The 7,416-nt window shown below is 43.5% G+C and overlaps 1 long non-coding RNA gene across 2 annotated transcripts; it reads left to right on the forward strand.

Moving 5' to 3' along the window:
- The first annotated feature begins 1,369 nt into the window (after positions 1-1,369).
- On the forward strand, positions 1,370-3,579 carry LOC143414725 (uncharacterized). 2 transcript variants are annotated; one of them, XR_013095419.1, is made up of 5 exons: positions 1,370-1,820; positions 2,308-2,464; positions 2,716-2,823; positions 2,929-3,044; positions 3,187-3,579. It is a non-coding gene; the product is annotated as an uncharacterized LOC143414725 (long non-coding RNA). The 2 variants fall into 2 exon arrangements; XR_013095420.1 differs by having other exon boundaries at positions 2,313-2,464.
- Positions 3,580-7,416: the final 3,837 nt, after the last annotated feature.

Here is a 7,416-nt window from a genome sequence, read left to right on the forward strand (position 1 = left end):
AAAGGTATCGTACTTAAATCAGACTACTGATCCAGCCACATCAGCCTTTTGTGAGGTCTGTTTAAAGTAGACTAAAAGTGAACTGCAGGTTCCTAAGAGGTGGACTGTGAGCACAGAAACACATGTTCATACATACAGCTGCAGCAAACTTACATTAATTTTAAATAGATTTGTTACTCTGATGTCTGTCTCTGTGTTAGTCCTCTGACAGACTGGTGACCTGTCCAGGTGTGCTCTACCTATGACTACTGGGACAGGCTCTAGCCTTTTTAATAGAAATTTTCTGTTATTCTCATTTAAAGTATTTAAGTGCTTATGCATATGCTTAGTTGTGACACTGTTACTGTTCAGTGAAAGTTTCTAAAACTAGATGAACTTACTTCAGCGTCAGCAGTTTGAGAAAACAACTCCCTTTACAGGTGCTGATAAGGCCAAGGGCACAAAACAGCTTAACCATTGATCGGTTAGGTTTCATAGCGAGGCGCGTGAAGTGTGGTAGGATCAGTTTGTAACTTCCTCCCTCTTCCTTGGAATGCATAAAGGAGGAGGAGCACCACTTCTGTGGCAGCGCTGACATGACTGAACTGTAATGTTTGATGTGTGTTGGCGCAGTAATAAATAGCTTGATCACAGCTCTTTCTGTGTTGCAGACTTTATTTTAAAAATTCCACGACCCCCCCCCCCCCCCCCCCCCCCCCCTCCCACTGTGAACCTGAATTGAATATTCAGAAGACATTTGTTTAAATAGTTCTAGAAATCTGAGCTGTTGGTGTGTTCTTGGATTGTGTGGTAATAATATTAGAGCCTGCAATCTTTCTTACTGAATCTCTACTATGAGTCATGTTACCTGAGATTAATTCTATGTTTACCTGTCAGCCTGGACAAATGTGCTGTGTGAAGGAAATTAAATTAAATCAGATCTGAACTGCGTACATTTAAGGAACCTGTTCATATTTAATTGAAATATGAACCAGTGATTTTTTTGATTGCTGATTCCAAGAGAGTCTTTGTGGAAATCCTGTTTGGCTTTTTGTTATTTTAATTCTCTTCTCTGTTTTCCAGAACAGTTCTCCACAGTCGCTGTCCACATGGGTCAGTGGGACCAAGAAGCACTCTGCTAATGTGTGGACTCTGACCAGCAACATCCAGCAGGACCCAGACAGCGTTTTCTATCTCCCAGCTGGAGGTTTTGTTTGTCTGTGACTGGAGAGTCAGATTTTTGTTGAGCTTCACACTTGCAGAGGTAAGTCAGTTTGTAGAGATCCCTCCCACCCTGGCTTTCTTATCTGAAAGAGTAATATTTCAGTGACTGCTGCTTGTACCACAGGTTAATACACGCTACTGATCCCTGATAGGAGAATCATCAATTTTGCCAACAAAGAAGCCTGGTGGATGTTTGTTTACAGTCTGATGGTGGGACATCATGCTCTGCATCTTCAAAGTTTGCCTCCTCATTATTATTCATACCCAGTAATGTGAAGTATGCTTATATCTACTGTAACTGAACCAACCTGGTGCTCTTCATTTATGGAGGCTGTTGAGTCTGAATGTTGGATGTTGTGTATCTCGTGTTCTCTGGGCTTTGTTGTCCTCAGTCTTTTCGCAGGATCAGAAAACAAAACCAGGAGGCGCGTAAATGTTTCTTCTCCATGATGTTTCTTCAAATGTTTCTTCTGGATGATGATAAGACTGTGACACGGGATGCCACCTTTGGTCTTGTGATGAAGCAAAGCTCAGGAAGAAGTGGGATTAAATGGTACCCACATGTGTGCTGCTGAGAAGGATGTACAGGGGCACCTGCAGCCAAATCCAAGCTTCAGGTTAGTTGTAGTTACAGAACGCTATAGGACTGAGACATCTAAGGCATCAAATGTTTGATTAAACGGATGAAAAAGAGAAGTTTCTTCCCTATAATTATCACTTCTTAAAATCTGTAGCAACTTCAAGTTTGTCAGCGTGCTGAGCATGCTCAGAATGTGATAATATATTTTTGTTCAATATTTAATTTCTTTCAGTTGCAATTGTTAAATGAAAACAAAAAAAGAAAAATATATTCTTATAATTTAGCAGACTAATTTATCAGAAATATATATATACATATATCTGTATTAGTTTTAATAAATTAATTTGACACCTGTATTGAAAATACCATATTATATTCATACAGAATCAGTTTGGTATCATTGTTTGTCTGATTGCTGAAGCTAAGAGCTACTTTGATCTGTTTAGATCTAAAGTATCCAAAGTTGAGCTCTAATGTTTCTTCAACCCTGTGTGTGTGATATGTGATTTCCTACATGCTGGCAGAGCAGCAGTTTGTGCTCACAGATGGTGACGGTGTGGAGAGACGGTGGTGTTTCCTCAGAAGAACCAGCAGAGTCACAAAGGACACCAGTCCATCTCACCACCTTGACTTGCTGACTGATGTTCGTCTGCACTGCACAGAGGAAATCAACTGACCGAGGTTTGTCCAGTGACGTGTTATGAAATGTATATTTGTTTTATGCTTACAGTTATGTTTTCTTGACAGAGGCTCTGCAGAGGTTAGACAAAGCAGAGAAAACATGTGCTTTACATTTTACTGTGATTTATTGAGATATTTGTTGCCTGATGTTCAGCAGGAATGGAGAAATAGAATCAAAGGGAGATGTTTTTGCTGTTTTTGTAATGATGTAAGTAAATCTTCAATATTATTTATTTGCTTGGTTATATTAGGAGTGTTTCTGAGTGAGGGGGGAGGAGTCATCATCCAGGTAAAGTGACGTAGATCAGTGGACACACTTGTCTCCCCTTTAAAGGAGACGATCCAAGTCATCCTTAAATGTTAGTGCTTTCAAATACACAAACATTTTTAAAGGACAAAAATGAACATCCAACTTTGACTGTAACACAAAATAAATCTTTGCATGTGTGTTTTCAAACTCTCAGATGGGCAGGATATCAGTCTTGGACTGTCTAACCTGCAGCACTGAATGACCACCACACATGAGCATGTTCCTGCAACATTCAGCATCTGATCCTTCATCTGTGTGCTGCTGCTTTTGGTAAGTAGAGTTACCCAACTCTAGTAACTCTAAACACATGCCATCCATTTCTAACGGCCTGGTTACTTCCTGTCAGTTACTTTAGAAACCATGTGGTCACCTGACCTAACACTGTTTCTTCTTCTTCCCCTTAATGTTCAAGTGTCACATGTCAAACAGCTGGAGAGGAAACTACACCAGTGTACTGGGATGTTTCACCAACACGTGCCAGATGCTGTTCCTTCATGGTGACATCACCAGAGACAGTCCCGCCCACCTCAGGACCTCGCCATTGATCATGATGATTATAATGATGACAGCGAGCGGAACTAAGACTGTAAAAATCCACGACCAGAATGTTTCTTTCTAATTATTAATGAATACTGAGAGCCTCTTTCTGTGTTTTGTCTGTTTTGGGTTTTTACCTCATTTGTTACTAACAAAGTTCACCAAACTCACACAGTTTACATTCTGTATGTTTCCATCTTTACCAGCCACTCTAACTGCATTTAAGAAAATAATCCTTAGAAATTATCGTTTTTCTCTTTTGTAATTGATGATAATTCAGTGAATATACTGCGCTGCTTCCTTTTATTGCGTCACACATTGCTTTATGTTTTTCAGTGTCCAGTTACTTTTTACTGCTGTTTGAATTCTCTGAATCTTTGACCCTGTAGACTGTTTGATGGACTGCTTGTCTTCCTGTTTGTTACCGCCGCCTGTTTTTTAATAAAGATTTGGATTTCTGACTTCAACACAGCCTCTGCGTGTCCTCCCTTTGTGTCCTCTTCCTCTGTGAATGTGTTGCATGTGTCACAGATTCATTTTATTAACAGCTTTCCCACAGTGAGTTGCATCAGCATTCATTCACAGCACATTTCAGAAGGATTCAGATTAATACAGTGATCTTACAGTCAGAATGATCCTGACAGAGTGCCACTGTAAATGATCTTTCATCAGGTACATTTTAAAGTTCAGTATTTCAAAGCAGGAGTTATGAAGAATCATACTGGCATTAGGACTAATAATATGTACTTACAAAGTCAAAGTTTTTTAATTATGCTAGAATATTGGAAGACAATCAACTTTTAGTGTTTTCCGCATATTAATTATTCTGAAATAGAGACGGTGACTCTAACTGTACAGAAGCACTAAACAACTGACAATCTAACAGACATCATTGGCCTGAGCCGTCATGAACAGTGAGTCTGATCCTTTGCTGTGAGAGTCTGACAAGCATGTTTCTGGTCAGTTTGGAAGAAATAATATCACAATGTTGATCTTTCTTTCCAATATTCCTTCTCTTTTACAACATAAACTGTGATCAAAGGTACTTATGTTCACACCATGTAATAATACTGACAGTCCAGGGCATTGTGGTCTGTTGAGCTAGGGTTAGGGTTAGGGTTAGCAATTCAGACATATGTAATCAATATTAAACGTCTCTGACGTGGGCCACTGTCCGCAGTGTTGGGAAATCCATACCAGGCTGGAACGAGTCAAGGTAGGTGAGCATCCACGAGAAGACACAGCAGATGCATCCTACTAATACTGACAGGACCAGGAGGCTCCAGAAACCGAGCATCTTCTCTTCAGTGCCATCCTCTCCTGTCACCCTCTCTGCCCGCAGCTCTTTGAGTATGGGGTAGATAAGGGTGCAGAGAAACCCTTATTACTAATTTGTATTATAATTCAATTTTCATGAAATATTCATATTCAGTATCGGTCCTTTTATATTAATAACCACGTATCCACCCAGGCTCATGGTGGGGCAGGGCTCTGTCCTGGGATGCTTGAGTACAAGGTAATGTACACCCTGACCAGGTATCCAGTCTGTCAGAATTGTTTTCAATATTTGGTTCAAAAACATGAGTGACAACAAAAATCCAACTAGGATTCTTGCATATGATGAATGAAGTCTGTCTTTGACTGTATTGTCCAGCTGATCCATCAAACCCCCAGCAGGTGAACCTTATTCATGACATAACACGGCAACAATGTAAAAAATGAAACAGCAACAGTCTAAATGTAAAGTGCATTCTAAACTCCTCTTCAATAAATCATATGCAAAGAGTCATTCAGGACTGTAAAACGTGAACTACAGAACCCAGAGTCTTCATCATTAAATCTCTGGTTGCTTCATTTTTCTATCCTAGATCAGATACTTTAAAGGTTATGTAGCGACTTCCACAGTCGCTACAGGCCGGGGATGGAGCCTGCCTATTTGCCTGACGCGCTGTCAAAGTTACGCAATAATGCGAGAGATGTGTTGCAGGAATTGCTGTCTTGTGTGTGACTGGGTGCAGTAAGGAGTGTATGTAATGTGTGTGTGAGCATGCGCGTGAAGGAAACGCTGGGAGCGAAAGAGGAAAAAGAGAGTGAGAGAGTGTGTCATGGGTAGAGGGCGACCGGGAGCAGCGTTCTAACGGGCTACAGGCTATGCAGTGTGTTTCCAAAGTGTGCAGTACTGTTATTAAAGCCTCATCTCTTCAGTACTCTCCGGTGCCTCGGCTGATTTCTGTCTGCCTCACTACTCCACAAAAGTGAAGGGAGTTAACCCCGAAGGAGGACAAACTTCGGCCCTGGAGGAAGCATCTCCCCTCGTGTCTCCCGACCACGGTCAGGGGACTGACGGCGAGGAATGGTTAACACTGGCGACCACGAAGGGACCCTCTCACGTTGTTAAAGAAGTGGTGAGCACAGAGAAAAACCGACAGGCTAAAGCGGCTAACGATAAAGCCGAGTGACTGTAATTACAAGTGTATTAGCCCGCAGCTAAGCTAACTCGCGATGGCCGCTGCTCGCCATTCTCGTGAAAAGTACGGACTTGAGACCAATTACTCCAACCCGTTCATATCGCTGACCAGTGTCTCCGAGGGTGCCGCGAGCATTAGGGAAGCTAACAGAGACAGAGCTGTGACTAAATGTGAACATATGAACCCATTCCTGTGTGCCGAAAGTTGTGCTAACACACACGCTAATGGAGAGTGTGTATTCGCGCCGCCCGATGGTCCTGCCCGGCCGCAGTTTTCCCGCACGAATCCCTTCGTTGATGCTGAATGCCGCAGCTACGGCCGTGAGAGAAACACAGGCAGCAGCATGAACTATTATCCAGCTCCTACTCCCCAAATGAAAATCCACTATCCAGACTCAAACCCATTTTCCTCCGCTCACATGGACAGTTTTGTACACAGCACACCGGCTCAGTTTAACGCAATGTTAAATACACCCATGCAATGTATGCCTTCCAGTAGCCTTAATGAAGCCATTAGCTATGGGGAAATCACTGCACAGCATAAACCCCGCTCGAAACCAGGCAAGACCCGCTGTGTGCCCCGTCAGCCCCTATCTGACAGTGAAGAGGACGGTGACACTAGAGAGAGAGTCCCCACCCTACGTCCGGGCCAATATGACGGCACCACACCGTGGAAGGAATTTCTGCACAGGTTTGAGAGCTGCGCTGAAGCCAACTATTGGTCAGAAAAAACAATGACAACTCAGCTTAAATTCTGCCTAGTTGGAGCAGCAGGGGCCATTATCCACAGAAATCCCCGCTCATCCAAATGGGATTACCGCCGCCTGGTGGACGAACTGGAAACTGCATATGGCCCTTCTTCTGACCATGCAGCTGCTGTTGCTGTAGAACTGAGGCAGCGAGTGCGTAAACCTGGTGAGGCCCTTCATGTTTTCAGAGATGACATTTATGGGAAAGTGGCTGTTGCATATGGTAATAGAGCAGAGATTGAACAAGACTCTATAGCTGTTGAAGTTTTCACCAATGGGCTGGGTGATGCAGAAATAGTACAGAAGTTGCTAGAGAGGCACCCAGCCACACTTGCCTGCGCATACGAAATAGCCCACCGACACGAAACCACTAAAAGGGCTGCATCTTATGTAACCAGTGCCATGCAGCAAGGAGCCCGTAACGCAGCTGAACGCCGGCCCCGAGCTGCCGTCGTCAGAGAAAAAGACAGAGATGAGACTGTTGCTGAGCATGCACCTGCAGCTAGCCCCTCACCGAATCGTTTTTTCCCACACACACCCTCGACAACACCGAACAATCACAGAAATTTTAAAAGGAGTGGGGTTCGCTGCCATAACTGTCAAGGTTGGGGCCATGTCCAAAAGCAGTGCCCTTCCCCTCACAAAACCACCAAGGCCTTAACATTGAACAGTAGCCCTTGGGACAGCCCAAAACCCACTGTGCTCCACCTTAAGTGCCAAAGCCAAGAAATGAGTATCCCCATGCGCCTCTACGAAGTGGAGGTATGTGCTGTTTTGGACAGTGGAGCCCGGAGGAGCGTGCTGCCGCTGCCCTACTACAACTCCATCCACCCAGACGTGAGACCACCACTACAGCCCTCAGTTGTTGAGACCTTGCTTGGTGTGGGAC

This window comes from Maylandia zebra, linkage group LG22, assembly GCF_041146795.1.
Source record: "Maylandia zebra isolate NMK-2024a linkage group LG22, Mzebra_GT3a, whole genome shotgun sequence".
In the NCBI taxonomy this organism is placed as follows: domain Eukaryota; kingdom Metazoa; phylum Chordata; class Actinopteri; order Cichliformes; family Cichlidae; genus Maylandia; species Maylandia zebra.